Source organism: Callithrix jacchus, chromosome 19, assembly GCF_049354715.1.
Source record: "Callithrix jacchus isolate 240 chromosome 19, calJac240_pri, whole genome shotgun sequence".
NCBI classification, from domain to species: Eukaryota; Metazoa; Chordata; class Mammalia; order Primates; family Cebidae; genus Callithrix; species Callithrix jacchus.
In genome coordinates, this window is record NC_133520.1 from 379,334 (window position 1) to 391,001 (window position 11,668).

Here is an 11,668-nt window from a genome sequence, read left to right on the forward strand (position 1 = left end):
GTATCACTGTAAAGCTAAAATAGCATTAACCTTTTAAGTTAAAGATTGAGAGAACCCGTCTCTCTACAGTGAATGCCTCAACTAAACATCTCACCATGACCAATGGTGATTCTGTCAATAATTGTAACCTTGTTTTACATCACCCAATTAAAGATATTGAGTTTTACTTTCTACACTACCCCATCACCAAAATTGACTAGAACACAAAAACATAAAACAACTTGAGAACTAAAATGAACCAAAATTTATTCGCCTCCTTCAATATCCCGACAATCCTAGAAATCCCCCTAGTAATATTAATCATTATATTTCCTGCCATATTAATTATACCTCCTAATAACCTAATTAATAACCGACTCTCCTCTCTTCAACAGTGATTAGTTCAACTTAAACTAAAACAAATGATAATAACTCATACTACTAAGGGACGAACTTGGTCTCTCATGCTTCTAGCCCTGATCATTTTCATCGCATTAAATAATCTTCTCGGACTTACACCCTATGCATTTACACCAACCACTCAACTATCAATAAATCTAGATATAGCAATTCCTCTATGAGCAGCAACTGTACTCATAGGGTTACGATTTAAAACAAAATCATCTCTTGCCCATTTCCTACCACAAGGAACACCCGTACTACTTATCCCAATGTTAATTATTATCGAGACAATCAGCCTCTTCATTCAACCAGTAGCTCTAGCTGTACGACTAACAGCCAACATCACAGCAGGTCACCTGTTAATACATCTACTTGGAGACACTACACTATCATATCCATCTACCTATCTTCCTCCACAATTACTATTATCATTATCATTCTATTAATCACCCTAGAATTAGGTGTAGCACTCATCCAAGCCTATGTATTCACACTTTTAGTAAGCTTATATCTACATGACAACTCATAATGACACACCAAACACATGCCTATCACATAGTTAACCCAAGCCCTTGACCACTAGCAGGAGCCCTATCAGCATTTTTGCTTACATATGGCCTAATTATATGATTTCATTTCTATTACATTCCCCTCCTTACTGCAGGGCTACTAGCTAGCACAATAACAATATTTCAGTGGTGGCGCGACGTAGTACGAGAAGGCACATATCAAGGCCATCATACCACTCCCGTACAAAAAGTCCTTCGATATGGGATGATCCTATTTATTATCTCAGATGTATTCTTCTTTGCTGGCTTCTTCTGAGCATTTTACCACTCCAGCTTAGCCCCAACCCCACAAACAGGAGGACATTGACCCCCTACAGGTATTTTTCCTCTTAACCCAATAGAAGTACCCCTACTAAATACAGCTGTACTACTTTCATCAGGAGTCACAATTACTTGGGCACACCACAGCCTAATAGAAGCCAATCAAAAAGAATCAGCTCAAGCACTGACCATAACTATTGCACTAGGAATCTACTTTACCTGTCTACAAATATCAGAATACTCTGAAACCTCATTTACTATCTCCGACAGAATTTATGGGTCCACATTCTTTATAGCTACAGGCTTCCATGGCCTCCACGTTATTATCGGAACTACCTTCCTCGCCACCTGCTATTTTCACCAACAGCTATATCACTTCACATCCAACCACCACTTCGGATTTGAAGCCGCTGCATGGTACTGACATTTCGTAGATGTAATATGACTATTCCTCTATATCTCTATCTATTGATGAGGGCCTTACTCTCTTAGCATAAACAGTACTATTGACTTCCAATCAATAAGCCTCATATAACTCGAGAGAGAGTAATAAATCTAGCACTAACCCTAACAACTAACATCCTCCTAGCCCTACTTCTAATTACCATCACATTCTGACTCCCCCAACTAAATGCATATACAGAAAAACACAACCCTTATGAATTTGGGTTTGACCCTACAACCTCTGCCCACCTGCCCTTCTCTATAAAATTCTTCTTAATTGCTATTACATTCCTCCTGTTTGACCTAGACATCACCTTACTACTACCTCTACCATGGGCAACCCAAACAAACAACTTAATACTAACAATCAACATGATTTTTGCCCTACTTATTATTCTAGTATTGGGATTGGCCTATGAATGGACCCAAAAGGGATTAGACTGAGTTGAGTGTATACAGTTTATTTAAAACAAATGATTTCGACTCATTAGATTATGAAAACTCATATTTACCAACACATGCCTTTCATTTATATCAACGTCACACTAGCATATTTCATATCACTGTTGGGACTATTAATTTAACCATATCACCTAATATCATCTCTACTATGTTTGGAAGGCATAATATTATCACTATTTATTATAACTACACTCACAACTCTAAATATATATTTAATATTAATGTATATAATACCCATTACTCTTCTAGTGTTTGCTGCATGTGAGGCTGCAGTAGGCCTAGCCTTATTAATCTTAATCTCTAACCTGTACAGCTTAGACTATGTCCAAAACTTAAATCTACTCCAATGCTAAAAATTATTTTACCAACAATCATAATACTACCAACAATATGACTTTCAAAAAATCATGTAATATGAGTTAATACAATAACATGCAGCCTATTAATCAGTATTTTTACCCTTCTAATATTATATATGCCAAATAACTCATGTAATCTATCACTGACTTTCTTCTCAGACCCATTAACATCACCTTTATTAATACTAACAGCCTGACTACTACCACTAATAATTTTAGCAACACAACAACACTGGTACAACAACCCCATCCCATGAAAAAAACTATATATCTCAATACTAATTTTTTAACAAATCTCCCTAATCATAACTTTTTCAGCCACCGAACTAATTTTATTTTATATTCTATTCGAGACCACCCTAATCCCCACCCTAATTATTATTACTCGCTGAGGGTACCAGCCAGAACGTCTTAATGCCGGCTCGTATTTCCTATTCTATACATTAGCTGGATCTCTTCCTCTACTAATTATGCTCCTGTACTATTTAAGCAGTTTAGGGTCCCTAAATATGCTCACAATAACTATTAACACTAAAGAAATACTACTATCCTGAACTAACAACATTATATGACTAGGGCGCATAATGGCCTTTATAGTCAAAATACCTCTATATGGACTACACCCGTGACTCCCTAAAGCCCATGTTGAAGCCCCAATCGCTGGCTCAACAGTACTCGCAGCAATTCTACTAAAACTAGGTGGCTATGGTATAATACGAATTACCCCTATACTTAACCTTCTGACAGAAAAAATAAGTTACCCCTTTCTCATCTTATCCTTACGAGGTATAGTTATAACAAGCTCCATCTGCCTGCCACAAGCAGACCTAAAATCACTCATCGCCTATTCTTCCGTTAGCCACATAGCACTTGTTATTCTAGCCATTCTTATCCAAACCCCCTGAAGCCTTACCGGCGCAATAATCCTAATAATTGCCCATGGACTTACTTCATCTCTACCATTCTGCCTAGCAAACTCTAACTATGAACAAATCCACAGCCGAACTATAATGTTCACACGAGGTCTTCAAGCACTATTCCCACTACTAGCACTATGATGATTACTAGCTAACCTCGCCAATCTTGCCCTACCCCCAACTATTAATTTAATAGGAGAACTGCTAACAATCTTAGCCCCCTTTTCCTGATCTAATTTTACCATCATATTCACAGGATTCAACATACTAATCACAGCCCTGTACTCACTTCATATATTTACTTCAAGACAACGAGGTCCATTAACATATAGCACTAGCAATGTAAAACCCCTATTTACACGAGAAAACACACTTATACTAATGCACATAGCACCAATCCTCCTACTCACCCTAAACCCTAAGGTAACCATATGTTTTACACCCTGTAGCTATAGTTTAATAAAAACATTAGATTGTGAATCTAATAATAGAAGCCCACAACTTCTAAACTACCGAGAAAGCATGCAAGAACTGCTAATTCATGCCCCCAAGCTTAACAACTTGGCTTTCTCAACTTTTAAAGGATAGTAGTTATCCATTGGTCTTAGGAACCAAAAACATTGGTGCAACTCCAAATAAAAGTAAAAATACACTCTTCAATAATTCTAATAACAATAATTACACTGCTGGCGCCTATCATAATTACTCTAATTAACCCAAACAAAAACCTCCTATACCCTCACTATGTAAAATTAGCCATCATTTATGCCTTTACCATCAGCATCCTATCGATAACAATATTTATCTTTACAGGCCAAGAATCCGTAATCTCAAACTGACATTGAATAACAATCCAAACTATCAAATTATCGCTAAACTTTAAGATAGACTTCTTCTCTATTATATTTACCCCTGTAGCACTATTTGTTACCTGATCAATCGTAGAGTTTTCAATATGATATATAAGCTCAGACCCAAACATCAACCAATTCCTCAAATACCTACTTATTTTCCTCGTAACAATACTAATTCTAATCACAGCTAATAATTTGTTCCAACTTTTCATTGGATGAGAAGGAATAGGCATGATATCATTTCTACTAATTAGCTGATGACACAGCCGAACAGACGCTAACACAGCAGCCCTACATAACCGCATTGGAGACATCGGCTTTATTCTAGCAATGACATGATTCTTTCTATACTCCAACTCATGAGATTTCCAACAAATATTCATTCTTGACTCCACTTCAAATTCTTTTCCCCTAATAAGCCTTCTCTTAGCGGCAACAGGAAAATCTGCCCAATTCGGCCTACACCCATGACTTCCATCTGCCATGGAAGGACCTACACCAGTTTCAGCACTACTACATTCCAGCACAATAGTTGTTGCAGGAGTTTTCTTAATTATTCGTTTCCACCCCCTAATCGAAAATAACCCCCTCATCCAAACACTAACTCTATCAATAGGCGCAATCACCACTCTATTCACAGCAATCTGTGCTCTAACACAAAATGATCTAAAAAAGATCGTAGCCTTCTCAACCTCAAGCCAACTAGGCCTTATAACAGTAAGAATCGGCATTAACCAACCACACCTAGCCTTCCTTCACATCTGTACCCACGCCTTCTTCAAAGCCATACTATTCCTATCTGCAGGATCTTTTATTCACAGCCTATACAATGAACAAGATATCCGCAATATAGGAGGCTTATTTAAGACCCTACCCTTCACATCCTCCTCCCTCATTATTGGCAGCTTTGCACTTGTAGGTGTACCCTTTCTCACAGGCTTCTACTCAAAAGACCTGATCATCGAGACCGCCAACACGTTGTATACCAACGCCTGAGCCCTAACAACTACTCTTGTAGCCACCTCCCTCACAGCTATATACAGTATCCGCATTATCTTCTTTGCCTTAACAGGATACCCTCGCTTTACAACTCTCATCTTAATTAATGAGAATAACCCTATGCTAATAAACCCAATCAATCACCTAGCAGTGGGTAGCATTTTCACCGGGTTTCTTATTTCTAATTGTGTTCCTCCTACCTCACACCCCCAAGTCACTATACCATGACACCTAAAACTTACAGCGTTAGGCGTAACCATGCTAGGACTACTTGTAGCAATATAACTTAGTTTGATAACTAACAATATAAAATTAAGCACCCCATTAAAAACCTTCTACTTCTCTAACATACTAGGCTTGTACTCAACCACTATACACCGACTCAACCCCCATTCAAGCCTATCCACAAGCCAAAACCTTACCTCAGCCCTATTAAACCTCTTCTGACTAGAAAAATCTATATAAAAAATAACAACACAAACTCAAATTTCGATCTCCACAACCTCATCAACTCAAAAAGACCTAATTAAGCTTTACTTCCTATCCTTCTTCATTACACCAACACTAGCACTACTCCTAACAATTTAACCCCCACCCCGAGTAAGCTCAATTGCAATATGCATTCCCATAAACAAGTTACTAAAACTACTCAAATACCATAATTATACAAAGCAGGAGCACCTGTAGGATCCTCACGAATTAACCCTGGCCCATCACCCTCATAAATCATTCAACTTGACACAGTGTTATAATTAACCACAATCTCTACCGTTTTAACAGGGTTCCCACCTAGCAAGAATACCATAATTATCTCCATCATTAAACCGAACATGAAAATACCTAAAATATCTGTACTTGACACCCACGTTTCAGGATGCTCATCAATTGCTATCACCTCAGTGTAACCAAAAACTACCATCATACCCCCCAAATAAATCAAGAAAACCACAAGCCCCATATAAGGCCCACCAAAGTATAACGTAATCACACAACCTACGGCACCACTAAAAATTAACACTAACCCACCATAAATAGGCGAAGGCTTAGAAGAAAACCCCACAAAACCTATTACTAAAATAATACTTAATGAAAATAAAGCATATGTCATTATTCCCACATGGACTATAATCATGACTAATGATATGAAAAACCATTTTTGTATTTCAACTATAAGAATACTAATGACCTCTTCCCGTAAAACCCACCCTTTAGCAAAAATCATCAACGAATCATTCATTGATCTCCCCACACCATCCAACATCTCCTCTTGATGAAATTTTGGCTCACTTCTAGGCACTTGCCTAATTATTCAGATTACCACAGGCCTATTCCTAGCAATACACTACACACCAGAAACTGCTACCCCTTTCTCTTCAGTCGCCCATATCACCCGAGACGTTAACTATGGCTGAATAATCCGCTATTTACATGCTAACGGTGCATCCATATTCTTTATTTGCCTCTTCTTCCACATCGGCCGAGGCTTATATTACGGGTCATTCCTTTTTCTGAAGACTTGAAACATCGGTACAATCTTACTACTTGCAACCATAGCCACAGCATTCATAGGCTATGTACTCCCATGAGGCCAAATATCGTTTTGAGGGGCTACAGTAATTACAAACCTTTTATCAGCTATCCCATATATTGGATCTGACTTAGTCCAATGAATCTGAGGCGGGTTTTCAGTGGATAAAGCTACCCTCACACGATTCTTTACTTTCCACTTCATTTTACCTTTCATTATTGCAGCTCTGACTACCATTCATCTTTTGTTTCTGCATGAAACAGGCTCAAGTAACCCATCAGGAATCACCTCAGAACCTGGTAAAATTTCATTTCACCCATACTATACAACTAAAGACATTCTTGAACTGATCTTCCTCTTCCTAACCCTAACAAGTTTAACCCTATTTACACCTGACCTTTTAACAGACCCAGACAACTACACACTAGCAAACCCCCTAAACACCCCACCCCACATTAAACCAGAGTGATATTTCCTATTTGCATATGCAATCCTACGACCCATCCCCAATAAACTAGGGGGCATTCTAGCTCTAGTACTATCCATCCTAATCCTAATACTCATCCCCATAATACACCTATCCAAACAACAAAGTATAGCATTCCAACCAATCACTCAAATCCTATTCTGAACGCTAGTAGCTGACCTAGTTACACTTACATGAATTGGGGGTCAACCAGTTGAACATCCATTCATCGCCATCGGCCAAACAGCATCTATCATATATTTTCTCATCATTATCACCTTAATCCCCCTCTCCGCTCTAATCGAAAACAAACTACTAAAATGATAAACGTCCTTGTAGTATAAATTAATACTCTGGTCTTGTAAACCAGAAATGGAGAACACCTACTCCCCAGGACAATCAGGGAGAGAATATCTAATTCCACCATCAACACCCAAAGCTGACATTCTAATATTAAACTACTCCCTGGATTCTAAACTTTATCTTATTGATGGCCCAACAATAAAGTACTTTGCAAGTACACACAACATTTCAAACTTTTATGTAATTAGTACATTATTGTTTTACCCCATGAATAATATCTAGTACTACAAATGCTTAACTATACATAGCACATTAACCCTAAACGTACATAAAATCCTTGACATACATGCTTACAAGCAAGAACTAATATTGTACATTGGACTATAATCCATACGATCCTTAACCCACATACCGCACTCCAAACATGGATATCACTCACCAATGTAAAACCATTCATCATACATCCGCACATTAACATATTGATTGGACATAGCACATTTAGTCAAACAGTTGACACAACCATGAATATCCACCAAATACACTTGGTCTCTTAATCTACCAACCTCCGTGAAACCAGCGACCCGCCCACATCTGCTAGTATTCTCGCTCCGGGCCCATATAGACAGGGCTTGGTTATCCTGAAACTATACCTGGCATTTGGTTCCTACCAAATGGCCTCAGGGCCATAAAACTGAGATCGCACATACATTCCCCTTAAATAAGACATCACAATGGTGTGGCGCTATCACTCTCTTGTTCTCGTGTCACTGGATGCATGGGTGCCTCTTGTAGGAAAGGAATGTTCTCATCAGCATTGTCGGGAGACTCCTGGAAAGAGGTTCCAATTATCATCCTGTAGCACCTGACTGTGATTTGCCAGACTTTATGCTATCACCGTGCCTAATATTGAATGTCTTGGCAAATGCTGGTTCAGCACACAATTGTCATAATTATTAGTCCTCTGACTTGGGCCTAGATTTAGTCCTAGTAGGCTGAAAGGTTGATTCAGGTACCATTAAGTTTTCTGGTTAAAGTCATCATTGTGTTCAAATGATCTATCACCCACTCTGGAGGGCAGCACCAGCAGAGAAGCTATAAATACACTTCAAAACTGAGCCTTAGTGCTGGTTGTACCTTAACCACACACTCTACAGCCAAGAGAAATTAGCGATTGAGCAAAAAATGCAGACCAAATGCCTCTTGGAGATGGACTGAAGCAACTCCAAAGAAAGCTGTAAAAAAGTGACAGGAATTTGTTCTTCTACTTGGAGAGTGTTTGATTCAAACATGAGTCCAACGTATGCATCCTTAAGAGGACATGCTCTGCTGTTGTCTCATTTGCCAGAATATCCTTCAGTTCCAGGCTTTCAACAGGGTGTAATTGGTTCATGCTCCATGATTAGAAAGGAATTAAAGTTTGAAGGCAGAATGAATGGCCACAATGCCTGATGTTAGACTTTCATAAGTGGCCTTGTGAAAGCCTGCATCTTCTATCATCTCCTTGAACTCTTTCTGAGACAGGAACATTTGGATACTCTCTACAAGGTATTGATAGGACTTCCAGTCTCCAGCAATGACCTCTCCAGGACAGGGATGACCTGGAAGCTATATAGATCATAATGCCTGGATATGAGGGGATTGTTCACTTGGCTAAATTCCAGACACAGAAACCGTCCTCCTGGTTTCAGTACCCGATGGGCTTCCTGGAGTGCCTGATCAATGTGTGTGACATTCCGAAGCCCAAAGGCAATGGTGTAAATATCAAACTTGTCATCATCAAAGGGAAGTTCTTCGGCATCTCCTAATACCCATGCAAGTCCAGCTCTGTATCCTTGAGCCAAGGCTTTCTGCTTTCCAACCTTTAGCATCTCCTTGTTGATGTCACACACCATGACATGAGACCCACCCAAGGAATCTTCTTCATTCTGGTACTCTTTGGCAATTTCTTCCCAGGATAAACTTTGTTGGGCCCTTAACTGACTCTTCTGTTTTCTCTGATGCTGGGACTGAACATAATTTAGGAACCGGAATGCAATGTCACCTGTGCCTCCAGCAACATCAAGCAGCTGGGTCCCAGGAAGTGGATGTATATTCCAGAGCAGTAAATCCTTCCAAAGAGGATGGATACCAAGACTCATCATATCATTCATCACATCATACTTCTTAGCCACACTTTCAAACACCTGATGGACTTTGCCCCACTTTTTCTCTTCCGACACAGTCTGAAACCCAAAGTGAGTTTCCGTTACCTGCTTCTCTTTGGGGCCAAGAACCACGAAGCCCGAGGAGCTGACAGCCCCGCATCACCCGCCACCACCTACGACTGCAATAGTTCCATAGAGCCAAGCTTCTGGGAGCCGCCATCTTGGTACTCGAGTTAAAAGGCTAGAATGAGATTTTAATATAATATTTAACTCTAGCATTTACTTTTTACAAAAAATAAATATTTTCCCTCCTCTCTGGATAACTAGGTTCTGGGAAATGACTATCAGGGAGATGGAGAAGGCCTGTCTTTTCTTCTGATTTTCAGTGACCTCAGGAAATGTCTCACAATATTCTTTACACTAAAGCTGCCAGAATTAAACCAGAACCCTAAGTGCCTTAGCAGAGCCCTGTGTCTGAGAAAGAGGCTGCGCTTGAGCTGGTCTCAGTTTGCTCTGTCACTGCCACAGGGCTCTGCACTGGGGCCTGGCTACTAGACGGAAGGGTTAATTATGTTGGGGCTTCCCTCAGATTTATGACACATCCTCCTACCCCATCTGCACTCTGAGCTCCAGGCACTGTGCTGAGCACTCAGTTAATTGACAGTACCCACGTATCCCTGATATGTGAGTAATCAGTTATCACTGTCCCATGCCCCATTTCACAGAGGACAAAACCAAATCCAGGGGAGGAGAGGCAACTCTGGCCACTTGCAGAACTTGTCAGTGGTGGTGCTAGAATCCCAGTGTCAGCTTTTGGGCCCCCTCTGCTAGCACTAAGTCCAAAGCTCCGCTGAGCCTTATAAAACAAATGGAAATGGATTGCCCCACTCACAGCCCTAGGGTGAAACTGGGTCAGGCTCAATGTGAAGGATACTGAGCACAGAGCAAGTCGCATGTGAGTGGGGACTACCACTGTCTCATGAGCCCCTCAGGTCTGGAGGTTTTCAGTCATGTAATGGCCGCTGGCTCAGGGTGTATCAGAAACAGGGGCTTCCCCAGTGTTTGTTGTAACAGCCACCTGCCCCAGCCAGGACTGTTTCAAAGTCCTCCAGAAAATTTATCTGATGGCCACTCAACCGTGTGGTGTTCTAACGAGGTGGGGGTTGATAGGGGCTCATCTCTATGCAGATGCCACACCTGGTCCTAACTGGTCCTTTGGTCCCTGTGAAGATAATACTCCCCTTCCTCACCAGCTCATTATTAAAACCATGACATTTTACTACAGCCTGGCAACCCATTTGGGAACCCCCTCTGTCACAGTAGCTAGGATTTGTCTCAGACTGGGGATCCCCTCTTGTTTTCTATTTGCAGTTGCTTAAATTTTAAAAAATTCTTTTCTGAAAAAAAAATTCAGTAACATTTCCATATGCCAACAGTAAACAATCTAAAAAAGAATTAAGAAAGTAATTCAACTTACAATAGCTACAGATAGGTTAAATAGCTAGGAATTAACTGAACCAAAAAAGTAAAAATCTCTACAATAAAAATTATACAACATTGATAAAAGAAATTTATGACAACAAAGAAAAAATGTCCTCACACATGATACTCTGTGTTTATGGATAAGAAAAATCAAAATTGTTAAAATGTCCATGCTACACAAAGTAACCTATGAATTCAATGCAATTTCTATAAAAATACCAATGATATTCTTCACACAAATAGAAAGAACAGTTCTACAAAACAGTCCTAAATTTATACAGAATCACAAAAGACCTAGAATAACCAAAGCTATCCTGAGCAAAAAGAATAAATCTGTAGGGATTCCATTATCTACCATGAAATTATAGTACAGATCTATAGTAACCAAAGCAACACAGAATGGCATAAAACACCAATGCACATGGACAAACAGAACAGAGTAGAGAACCTAGAGACAAATTCATACATCTACAGTGAACTCATTTTTTCCATAGGCACC

The 11,668-nt window shown here is 39.6% G+C and overlaps 1 pseudogene; it reads right to left on the reverse strand.

Annotated features, from left to right (window-relative positions):
• Positions 1 to 8,953: 8,953 nt before the first annotated feature.
• Positions 8,954 to 9,917, reverse strand: LOC144580305 (2-methoxy-6-polyprenyl-1,4-benzoquinol methylase, mitochondrial pseudogene; annotated as a pseudogene).
• Between the last annotated feature and the right edge of the window lie 1,751 nt (positions 9,918 to 11,668).